The sequence below is a fragment of the Leuresthes tenuis genome, unplaced genomic scaffold, assembly GCF_036924035.1.
Source record: "Leuresthes tenuis unplaced genomic scaffold, fLeuTen1.0.hap1 SCAF_18, whole genome shotgun sequence".
NCBI lineage: Eukaryota > Metazoa > Chordata > Actinopteri > Atheriniformes > Atherinopsidae > Leuresthes > Leuresthes tenuis.
Window position 1 is genome coordinate 30,918,628 of NW_027325372.1, and position 11,909 is coordinate 30,930,536.

General features: G+C 39.3%; 1 long non-coding RNA gene across 1 annotated transcript; it reads left to right on the top strand.

Annotated features, from left to right (window-relative positions):
* The first annotated feature begins 5,737 nt into the window (after positions 1-5,737).
* On the top strand, positions 5,738-6,116 carry LOC140275514 (uncharacterized). The gene is made up of 3 exons (XR_011908410.1): positions 5,738-5,808; positions 5,892-5,983; positions 6,068-6,116. It is a non-coding gene; the product is annotated as an uncharacterized lncRNA (long non-coding RNA).
* The last annotated feature ends 5,793 nt before the right edge of the window (positions 6,117-11,909 follow it).

Genomic DNA, 11,909 nt, shown 5'->3' on the forward strand with positions numbered 1-11,909 from the left:
AGACAACGTATTTGCTAATTTTCCTTCCGCCGATGTTTCTGTGTGCCTGCCTTAGCTTAGCATGCTACATTGTTAGCCCGCAGCCTGAACTTGAACGCGCTCGACGGCAAAAGCTATGTGCTGGTGTCGAATGAGTCACAATGTGAATGCATTGTGATTTGAACAGAATATGGCTTGTGTTCAGTGCTCATTTAGCTTATTTATCCATTTTTATGTCTATTTATTCATCTATTTATTCGTCTATATATTCTCAAGTCATGAGCACTTTTGAATTATAATCATGGTATTTTATTTGACAGTTGGCAATTATGTTAATTATTGTACATATCTTCCAATCAGTGAAATATGAACTTTGAGGATCATGGCTTAACTAGTAGAGTGTGATTCCTCCTGATTGCTGTACCGTGCTGGCACGGTGATGCTTTGACAATTAGTTTATCATCCTTGACCATGTTTTTGTGAGAAGAGTATCATGAGTTTGTTCAGTCGGAGAGCTACACCACCAGTGATGACAAGCTCAGAGAAGGCAGACAGGACAGAGACGGAGCAGCTTCAGTCAGACAGAGAAAAAGATGAAACTGAGGTAAATGTTGGAGTCAAAGGTGCAGAGTTACACCTCACACTTCACTCTGTTTAACGTGAATCCTTAACTCATAACATCACCAGATTGTTCCATTTATTCATTAGAAGTTATCATGCTTTTGTTTTTCTTCTGTCAGAGAAACCAAACACCCCCCCCCCCCCCCCCCAGAAAACACTGATGCAGCATCTTCGGTTGGAGAAGCAGGACCTCATTAGATGTAACGCTGCACTTACAGGTGAGACTTCTACATGTATGAAGACAGTTTCAGTGCTTTTCATCATGTGTGCTTGGTGCTAATTTCATGATTGTTGTCTCCAGCTTTTAAAACATGAGCAACCAGCATGAATCCAGACTACAGTCATCATGCAGATGCTGCAGAGACAGACAAAAAGGTCTAAAGTAAGTACTGACACTTCCCCTCACAGCTCACATACAGTAAGGGTGTCTGTTTATGATTAATGCTGTTAATGATTGTGTGTCCAGCTTTCCATCTGAGGTCCTGCTGAACCGAACACCTGCGCTTCCACAGGAGGATTCAAACTGCATCGTGACGTGTCCAAGGAGAAGAACTATGAAAAAAGGTGAGTGTTTTTATCTTTACTCAATACATTGATTGTACTTTGGATATTTTTTGTGATGAATCAAAAACAAGAAAATTTATCTACATGAAACTCAACATTTGGTTTCCTCTCTTTTTGTCTTATGAAGCAGAGAAGGACTCCCATCAGCTGCAGTGACCCAAACAACCTTGAGCAAACACAGATGTGACCGAGGACTCCGATGAAGACTGGAGTTTCTATCACCATAGGACAGAGGTAAGATTTGAATGTTGTTGGGTTTAATGTCCTCATGTCTTCCTCTTACTGTGATGGTGAATGCTTACAGATATTTCTCTACACAGGGACCCCTATTATAGACTGTGACATGTTAAAGTTTATCAAAACTGACTGAATTATAATGAGCTGTTGTTGCTAAATAAACACATTTAAACTGTCAGTATGTCTGAACATTACTTTCTGTCCTCCTCCTCTGGGATCTCTGCTTCAACCCCCCCAAAAGGGGACTCGGTTGGCTAAAAGACCAGTAACTGAGCAGGTGATTGGCTGTTTAAACTCTCCTCCTTAATCAGGTAAACATAATGGCTGCCACCATTTAAAGTGTAAAGTGGTTCATTGTGTGATTAAGACATTAAAAACCTTGTTTAAGCCATCTATTAAGCCAGCCGTCTGTCCCTCATGCTGCCCAAAGCAGGCTGGTTTCACCACAGCAGGCCAGGATCTCAAATGTTAAACTATGTTTGAGCTTATCTCTGTACCTTAGTTTAATACTGAATTTGAAATACCTAATGCTTGACTGGCAACCAGCAGGTCTCTCAGCACAGCACAGCTCTCATCTGTGTGTGTGTGTGTGTGGACGGGCAGAAGACGGGCAGCAGCTGGGCACCCATCAAAATTTCTTCAGAAATTTTCTAGTTATTATTATTATTCTTCCGTTTCCGCCCGTTTTTCGGCGCGCTACTCGTCCCACAGCGAAGGTCCGACTCAAATAAAAAATACATGGCTGCGTGCGCGCCGATCGGGAGAGGTGTGCTTGTATTTTTCTCTCTCATTACTCGACCGGAATAGCGGATAAATGGGAAAAAGCGGGCAAATTGTCAATGGGAAAATGAATGGAGAAGGCCTTAACGAGGCAGTTTTGGGCTCGAAGAGCCCAAAACTGCCTCCCCTTGGAGGCCTCTGAACTCAGCCATACAAGGTCATACACACATCATTCAAAGTTTGTGTGTGACAGGAAAGACTCAGCTTTAACTGGTGTAAAGGGCTTGTTAATAGCTTATATGGCTTTGACACAACGGCAGTTTACGTTTTAGGTGTCCAGAGGAGCTCATTTTGTGCCTCTGCACTCTACCTCTCACTCTAAAAATCTTTAAAAAATTATTTTTCAAACAAATGCCTCTCACGTCCAAAATATCTGCCTGATCTGGATAAATTATACATCAAAACGTAGGTATTTTAGTTGTCTTTCACCCAATGTGACTGTCATTGAGCTGGACCTCACAGATTTCTCACAAATCCCCTCTGAGCGCAGAGAGGGAACATTAAATCCCATTATAAAACGGGCGAGGCCTGAAATCAGTCGGAAAAATCATTTTAAAACTGCCATAATAAAGGAGCCACGGGGGTTAGAAGAATAAAAATTACACCGCTGGCTTCCCCCGGGCCTTCTGGCGCTCACGGTCAAAGAATTATTCGGATACGACTTCTACTTTTCGAACAGCGACCGTTTGTTCCAGATTTCCTGCTCAAAATGAAAACCCCATGATTTTAAGGGGACAAAGTGAGGTGCAGAATGGCAGTTGGCAGGCACAGCTGTTGCCCATAGCAACTAATTGGGAGCTCACTCAAGATGTCTGCCCTGTTCTATCACAGCTGATGAAGCCAGAGCCAAGCAGGCTGGCCTGCTGTAACAGCATTATGCCAGCCTGTTTTATCTGTGTTCCTAATACAATATAACATGACAGCCTCTGTCTGTCAGCAGGCAGCCAAAACTGTGAAAACAGCTTCATGCCAGCTGCTCACGAGACAAATGCGCGCGACAGCGCGCACTGACCCAACAGCGTCATGCTAGCCGCTCACGAGACAAATGCGCGCGACAGCGCGCACTGACCCAACAGCGTCATGCTAGCCGCTCACGAAACAAATGCGCGCGATAGCGCGCACTGACTCATATGTTTTCCATTATGATCAACACATCAGCTATCATAACAGCCCTCACGAGACAAATGCGCGCGACAGCGCGCACTGACTCATATGTTTTCCATTATGATCAACACATCAGCTGTGATAACAGGTTCGTGCCACTCACGAGACAAATGCGCGCGACAGCGCGCACGGACTCATATGTTTTCCATTATGATCAACACATCAGCGATCATAACAGCGAGACAAATGCGCGCGACAGCGCGCACTGACTCATATGTTTTCCATTATGATCAACACATCAGCTGTGATAACAGGTTCGTGCCACTCACGAGACAAATGCGCGCGACAGCGCGCACGGACTCATGTTTTCCATTATGATCAACACATCAGCTATCAACAGCGTCATGCTAGCCCTCGCTAGACAAATGCGCGCGATAGCGCGCACTGACTCATATCTTTTCCATTATGATCAACACATCAGCTGTGATAACAGGTTCGTGCCACTCACGAGACAAATGCGCGCGACAGCGCGCACGGACTCATATGTTTTCCATTATGATCAACACATCAGCTGTTTTAACAGCTTCATACCAGACGCTTGACGACACACGTCAGCAATTCCACTGTTTTCATTGGTTGTTGGATCGTCTCTTCGCCCCTGGTTCTTCGAATATTCTTGAGTAGTCTTTCTGTCTGGCGAGCTTTGTTCAGGTAAGATCTATTTTTTGCTTGGTTTGGTTATGTTGAACATTATCTGTCGTTGATCGTGGCGGAAATATGACCGTCTTCCAGTTAAATAAAGACGAGGTATTTGCTAATTTTCCTTCCGCCGATGTTTCGGTGTGACTGCCTTGTTTAGCATGCTACACTATTAGCCCGCTGTCTGCCGTTGAATGCTGTGAAAGCTATGAATTTACGTTGTGGTTATATTGAACATTATCTGTCGTTGATCGTGGCGGAAATACGACCGTCTTCGAGTTAAATAAAGACGAGCTATTTGCTAATTTTCCTTCCGCCGATGTTTCGGTGTGACTGCCTTGTTTAGCATGCTACACTATTAGCCCGCTGTCTGGCGTGGAATGCTGTGAAAGCTATGAATTTACGTTGTGGTTATATTGAACATTATCTGTCGTTGATCGTGGCGGAAATACGACCGTCTTCGAGTTAAATAAAGACGAGCTATTTGCTAATTTTCCTTCCGCCGATGTTTCGGTGTGACTGCCTTGTTTAGCATGCTACACTATAAACCCGCTGTCTGGCGTGGAATGCTATGAAGGCTATGAATTTACGTTGAGTGGTTATATTGAACATTATCTGTCGTTGATCGTGGCGGAAATATGATCGTCTTCGAGTTAAATATAGACGAGGTATTTGCTAATTTTCCTTCCGCCGATGTTTCGGTGTGACTGCCTTGTTTAGCATGCTACACTATTAGCCCGCTGTCTGGCGTGGAATGCTATGAAGGCTATGAATTTACGTTGAGTGGTTATATTGAACATTATCTGTCGTTGATCGTGGCGGAAATATGATCGTCTTCCAGTTAAATAAAGACGAGGTATTTGCTCATTTTCCTTCCGCCGATGTTTCTGTGTGACTGCCTTGTTTAACATGCTACATTGTTAGCCCGCAGCCTGAACTTGAACGCTCTCGACGGCAAAAGCTATATGCTGGTATTGAATGAGTCAGAATGTGAATGCATTGTGATTTGAACAGAATATGGCTTGTTTTGACTGCTCATTTTGCTATGTGCTGGTGTTGAATGAGTCAGAATGTGAATACATTGTGATTTGAACAGAATATGGCTTGTTTTGACTGCTCATTTTGCTATGTGCTGGTGTTGAATGAGTCAGAATGTGAATGCATTGTGATTTGAACAGAATATGGCTTGTGTTCAGTGCTCATTTTGCTTATTTATCCATTTTTATGTCTATTTATTCATCTATTTATTCGTCTATATATTCTCAAATCATGAGCACTTTTGAATTATAATCATGGTATTTTATTTGACAGTTGGCAATTATGTTAATTATTGTACATATCTTCCAATCAGTGAAATATGAACTTTGAGGATCATGGCTTAACTAGTAGAGTGTGATTCTTCCTGATTGCTGTACCGTGCTGGCACGGTGATGCTTTGAGAATTAGTTTATCATTCTCGACCATGTTTTTGTGAGAAGAGTATCATGAGTTTGTTTAGTCGGAGAGCTACACCACCAGTGATGAGAAGCTCAGAGAAGGCAGACAGGACAGAGACGGAGCAGCTTCAGTCAGACAGAGAAAAAGATGAAACTGAGGTAAATGTTGGAGTCAAAGGTTCAGAGTTACACCTCACACTTCACTCTGTTTAACGTGAATCCTTAACTCATAACATCACCAGATTGTTCCATTTATTCATTAGAAGTTATCATGCTTTTGTTTTTCTTCTGTCAGAGAAACCAAACACCCCCCCCCCCCAGAAAACACTGATGCAGCATCTTCGGTTGGAGAAGCAGGACCTCATTAGATGTAACGCTGCACTTACAGGTGAGACTTCTACATGTATGAAGACAGTTTCAGTGCTTTTCATCATGTGTGCTTGGTGCTAATTTCATGATTGTTGTCTCCAGCTTTTAAAACATGAGCAACCAGATGGAAAGCAGCATGAATCCAGACTACAGTCATCATGCAGATGCTGCAGAGACAGACAAAAAGGTCTAAAGTAAGTACTGACACTTCCCCTCACAGCTCACATACAGTAAGGATGTCTGTTTATGATTAATGCTGTTAATGATTGTGTGTCCAGCTTTCCATCTGAGGTCCTGCTGAACCGAACACCTGCCCTTCCACAGGAGGATTCAAAGCAGAATGAAGCAGAGAAAGACTCCCATCAGCTGCAGCGACCCAAACAACCTTCAGCAAACACAGATATCACCGAGGACTCCCATGAAGACTGGAGTTTCTATCACCATAGGACAGAGGTAAGATTTGAATGTTGTTGGGTTTAATGTCCTCATGTCTTCCTCTTACTGTGGTGGTGAATGCTTACAGATATTTCTCTACACAGGGACCCCTATTATAGACTGTGACATGTTAAAGTTTATCAGTTTATCAAAACTGACTGAATTATAATGAGCTGTTGTTGCTAAATAAACACATTTAAACTGTCAGTATGTCTGAACATTACTTTCTGTCCTCCTCCTCTGGGATCTCTGCTTCAACCCCCCCAAAAGGGGACTCGGTTGGCTAAAAGACCAGTAACTGAGCAGGTGATTGGCTGTTTAAACTCTCCTCCTTAATCAGGTAAACATAATGGCTGCCACCATTTAAAGGGTAAAGTGGTTCATTGTGTGATTAAGACATTAAAAACCTTGTTTAAGCCATCTATTAAGCCAGCCGTCTGTCCCTCATGCTGCCCAAAGCAGGCAGGTTTCACCACAGCAGGCCAGGATCTGAAATGTTAAACTATGTTTCAGCTTATCTCTGTACCTTAGTTTAATACTGGATTTGAAATACCTAATGCTTGACTGGCAACTAGCAGGTCTCTCAGCACAGCACAGCTCTCATCTGTGTGTGTGTGTGTGTGGACGGGCAGAAGACGGGCAGCAGCTGGGCACCCATCAAAATTTCTTCAGAAATTTTCTAGTTATTATTATTATTATTATTCCGTACGTTTTTTGACACTCAACTACTCCTGCAATCTTTCACCGATTTCAACAAATTTGGTATCAAAACGTTCAGCTCCTTCAGGAGATGGGTGCTACTATTTTTTATGTTTATAACTTTTATACTTTTTAAACTATTTAACTTTTATTCAAATTTCCCCCTCATTCAAATGAATGGCAATTTCTTTCAACTCTTCAAAAACTTCCTCCTCTTTCCAACCTAACTAGTTGAGCATACATTCAGCTAGAGACACCATTCAAACTTTAAAATGTTCACAAGACATTCAGCTATTATCTGATTATACAGATTTTTCAAATATTCAGCCAATTTCGAAATATGACAGTTTAAAAAACATGAACATTTTTGCTCCTTCTTGATTTTTATGCATGAGAAGATTAGAGTGGCAGACTGATCATTTTAACTGTTTCTGATATTCAAACAAATTGCTCTAACTTTAAAACTGTTCAACTCAGATAAACAAATTATACCTTAAAATGTAGGTACACTTGTCCTCTTTCAGCTGATGTGACTACTAAATAGCTCACATTTACAGAATTTCAGCTATGAGCCTTGAAGCGAGAGAAACTTTTCAATTTCTCTCACTAACTCCAATGTAAATTTGGTGGAACGCCAGAGACAGCTTCAACTGTGTTCAACCTGCTGCCGTTTAAATTTTTTTCACTCCATTCAAATAAAAACTACATTGCTGCGTTCCTCCAAGCCTTCTGCTTCTTACGGTCTTCAAATTATTTTCCTCGCTCTTCCGGTTTTCTCACAGGAGGTCATAGTATCCAAATATGCAATTTCTGCAGGTTACACAGGGAGAGAGCTCGTTAAGCTGCAGCTGTTGACAAACATTGCTGTCACTGATGACATCACTCTTCCACTCCCTCCTGTATATTACACTGAAGCCATTTAAACTATTATTCACTTGATTTCTGATTAATTTCAACTAGATTCAGCTATTTGAGCATGTTCAACTAATCCATTCAACTTAAAATGCATTCTCACTGCTGTTTCGCAGGAACAGCTCTTTCTAGTTATTATTATTATTCCGTACGTTTTTTGGCACTCAACTAGTTCTACAATCTTTGACCGATTTCAACAAATTTGGTATCAAAACGTTCAGCTCCTTCAGGAGATGATGGCTACTATTTTTCATGTTTATAACTTTTATACTTTTTAAACTATTTAACTTTTATTCAAATTTTCCCCTCATTCAAATGAATGGCAATTTCTTTCAACTCTTCAAAAACTTCCTCCTCTTTCCAACCTAACTAGTTGAGCATACATTCAGCTAGAGACACCATTCAAACTTTAAAATGTTCACAAGACATTCAGCTATTATCTGATTATACAGATTTTTCAAATATTCAGCCAATTTCGAAATATGACAGTTTAAAAAACATGAACATTTTTGCTCCTTCTTGATTTTTATGCATGAGAAGATTAGAGTGGCAGACTGATCATTTTAACTTTTTCTGATATTCAAACAAATTGCTCTAACTTTAAAACTGTTCAACTCAGATAAACAAATTATACCTTAAAATGTAGGTACACTTGTCCTCTTTCAGCTGATGTGACTACTAAATAGCTCACATTTACAGAATTTCAGCTATGAGCCTTGAAGCGAGAGAAACTTTTCAATTTCTCTCACTAACTCCAATGTAAATTTGGTGGAACGCCAGAGACAGGTTCAACTGTGTTCAACCTGCTGCCGTTTAAATTTTTTTCACTCCATTCAAATAAAAACTACATTGCTGCGTTCCTCCAAGCCTTCTGCTTCTTACGGTCTTCAAATTATTTTCCTCGCTCTTCCGGTTTTCTCACAGGAGGTCATAGTATCCAAATATGCAATTTCTGCAGGTTACACAGGGAGAGAGCTCGTTAAGCTGCAGCTGTTGACAAACATTGCTGTCACTGATGACATCACTCTTCCACTCCCTGCTGTATATTACACTGAAGCCATTTAAACTATTATTCACTTGATTTCTGATAAATTTCAACTAGATTCAGCTATTTGAGCATGTTCAACTAATCCATTCAACTTAAAATGCATTCTCACTGCTGTTTCGCAGGAACAGCTCTTTCTAGTTATTATTATTCCGTACGTTTTTTGGCACTCAACTAGTTCTACAATCTTTGACCGATTTCAACAAATTTGGTATCAAAACGTTCAGCTCCTTCAGGAGATGATGGCTACTATTTTTCATGTTTATAACTTTTATACTTTTTAAACTATTTAACTTTTATTCAAATTTTCCCCTCATTCAAATGAATGGCAATTTCTTTCAACTCTTCAAAAACTTCCTCCTCTTTCCAACCTAACTAGTTGAGCATACATTCAGCTAGAGACACCATTCAAATTTTAAAATGTTCACAAGACATTCAGCTATTATCTGATTATACAGATTTTTCAAATATTCAGCCAATTTCGAAATATGACAGTTTAAAAAACATGAACATTTTTGCTCCTTCTTGATTTTTATGCATGAGAAGATTAGAGTGGCAGACTGATCATTTTAACTTTTTCTGATATTCAAACAAATTGCTCTAACTTTAAAACTGTTCAACTCAGATAAACAAATTATACCTTAAAATGTAGGTACACTTGTCCTCTTTCAGCTGATGTAACTACTAAATAGCTCACATTTACAGAATTTCAGCTATGAGCCTTGAAGCGAGAGAAACTTTTCAATTTCTCTCACTAACTCCAATGTAAATTTGGTGGAACGCCAGAGACAGCTTCAACTGTGTTCAACCTGCTGCCGTTTAAATTTTTTTCACTCCATTAAAATAAAAACTACATTGCTGCGTTCCTCCAAGCCTTCTGCTTCTTACGGTCTTCAAATTATTTTCCTCGCTCTTCCGGTTTTCTCACAGGAGGTCATAGTATCCAAATATGCAATTTCTGCAGGTTACACAGGGAGAGAGCTCGTTAAGCTGCAGCTGTTGACAAACATTGCTGTCACTGATGACATCACTCTTCCACTCCCTGCTGTATATTACACTGAAGCCATTTTAACTATTATTCACTTGATTTCTGATAAATTTCCACTAGATTCAGCTATTTGAGCATGTTCAACTAATCCATTCAACTTAAAATGCATTCTCACTGCTGTTTCGCAGGAACAGCTCTTTCTAGTTGTGAGAATGCATGGCATTCTCACTATTGTTTTCCTGTTTCTCTTTATTGTGAGAATGCTGTAAGGCATTCTCACTATTGTTTTCCTGTTTATCTTTATTATTATTGTGAGAATGCATTAAGGCATTCTCACTATTGTTTTCCTGTTTATCTTTATTATTATTATATGTTCCGTACGTTTTTTGCCGTTTAACTACTTCCACACACTTTAAGCAAATTAAACCATTTTTGCACAAAACGTTCAGCTCTTTCTGGACATGATGGCTATGACTTTTGGTGTTTCTAATGTTTATAGTTTTTAAAATATTAAGGTTTTTGTGCAAATTTTTCTCCCTTTAAAAGTAATGGTAAATCCTTTCAAATCATTCAAAGAGCTTCCTCCTCTTTCAAATTTAACTACTTCAGCATACGTTAAGATAGAGACACCATTCAAACTTTAAAATGTTCACAAGACATTCAACTATTACTGAATGATTGAGCTTTTTAAAATATTCAGCCAATTTTGAACTATCACAGTTTAAAAATGTACTAAAATCCTTGATGATTTCTGAGTTTACAATGCATTCCAATGACACGGAATGTTCATGTGTAGAGTGGAGGCTCCAACTGGCAGAGTGGAAGAATACAGCAAGATTCTTCAGAAAAAAAGTTTTTAACCTGTCACTGTTTTTAAAATATTTAAGCCACAGAAATAATTTTAGCATTAAAACGTAGGTCATTTTGTCCTCTTTCAGCCAATGTGACTTTCATAGCCTTCAGGACTTTACTTTTTAAATTAGAAGCCTTTGAATCACAGCAGTACCTTCCAACTGCCAGTCCTTTTTGCACGTTTCTTCTCTTTCCTGTATGTTTCTGCCTTCATACAGCTCCACATCCTTTCAATAATGCATTTCAGGCCTTTTGAAGCTTCAGCAAATGAATTTCTACTAAATTTTCACAATTTTTCTATAGAGTTTCTCTTCTTTTTGAATTTATTCACTTTTTGTTTAGCATTTTTCTTCTCTGTCCTGTACATTTCTCAGGTCCTTCAGGTCCTTTCAAAAATACATTTCAGGCCTTTTCAAACTGCAGCAAATGACTTTCTACTAATATTTCACATTTTTAGCAATGTTTAACATAACTAACTGCACATTTTTCCACAAAAATGTTAAATCCTTTAAATCTTTCTGTTGTTTTTACCCTTTCAACTTCTTCAACTAAGACTTCTGCAGTTTTTTGGACATTAACTACTGCATATTCTTCACCGATTTCTACAACTTTGGTATCAAAATGTTCAGCTATTTTAGGAGATTACTGCTATATCTCTTGGAATTATCTTATTGAATTAAATTGGAATTAGTTTTTACTTTTGGTGGTTCTAACTTTTATACTTTTAAAATTATTTAGAATAACTAACCGCACATTTTTCCACAAAAATTTTAAATCCTTTAAATCTTTCTGTTGTTTTTAACCTTTCAACTTCTTCAACTAAGACTTCTGCAGTTTTTGCCAACAGGTTTAAATTATTCCACTATTTTATTTTCACCTTCAACCTGCTTCAACCAGGATTTCAGCAACTTGCTTTCAGCTAAACTTTCACTCTTTCTAGTTTTAGAAATGTCACACTTTAGAAATGTCAAGACATTTCACTTATTATCTGCTTGAAACCCTTTTGTTGTTCTTAACCCTTCAGCTTTTCTTTGCTGACAGTTACTCCAGCACCTTTGAATTGTTCCACTATTGTCTTTTTGACCTTCAAATTCCTTCAACCAGGACTAACAAGTACTCAGTACACACAGGACAACAAAAACGGAACGGAAAATACATTCGGAAAAATACACCTACGCCATTACTTCGG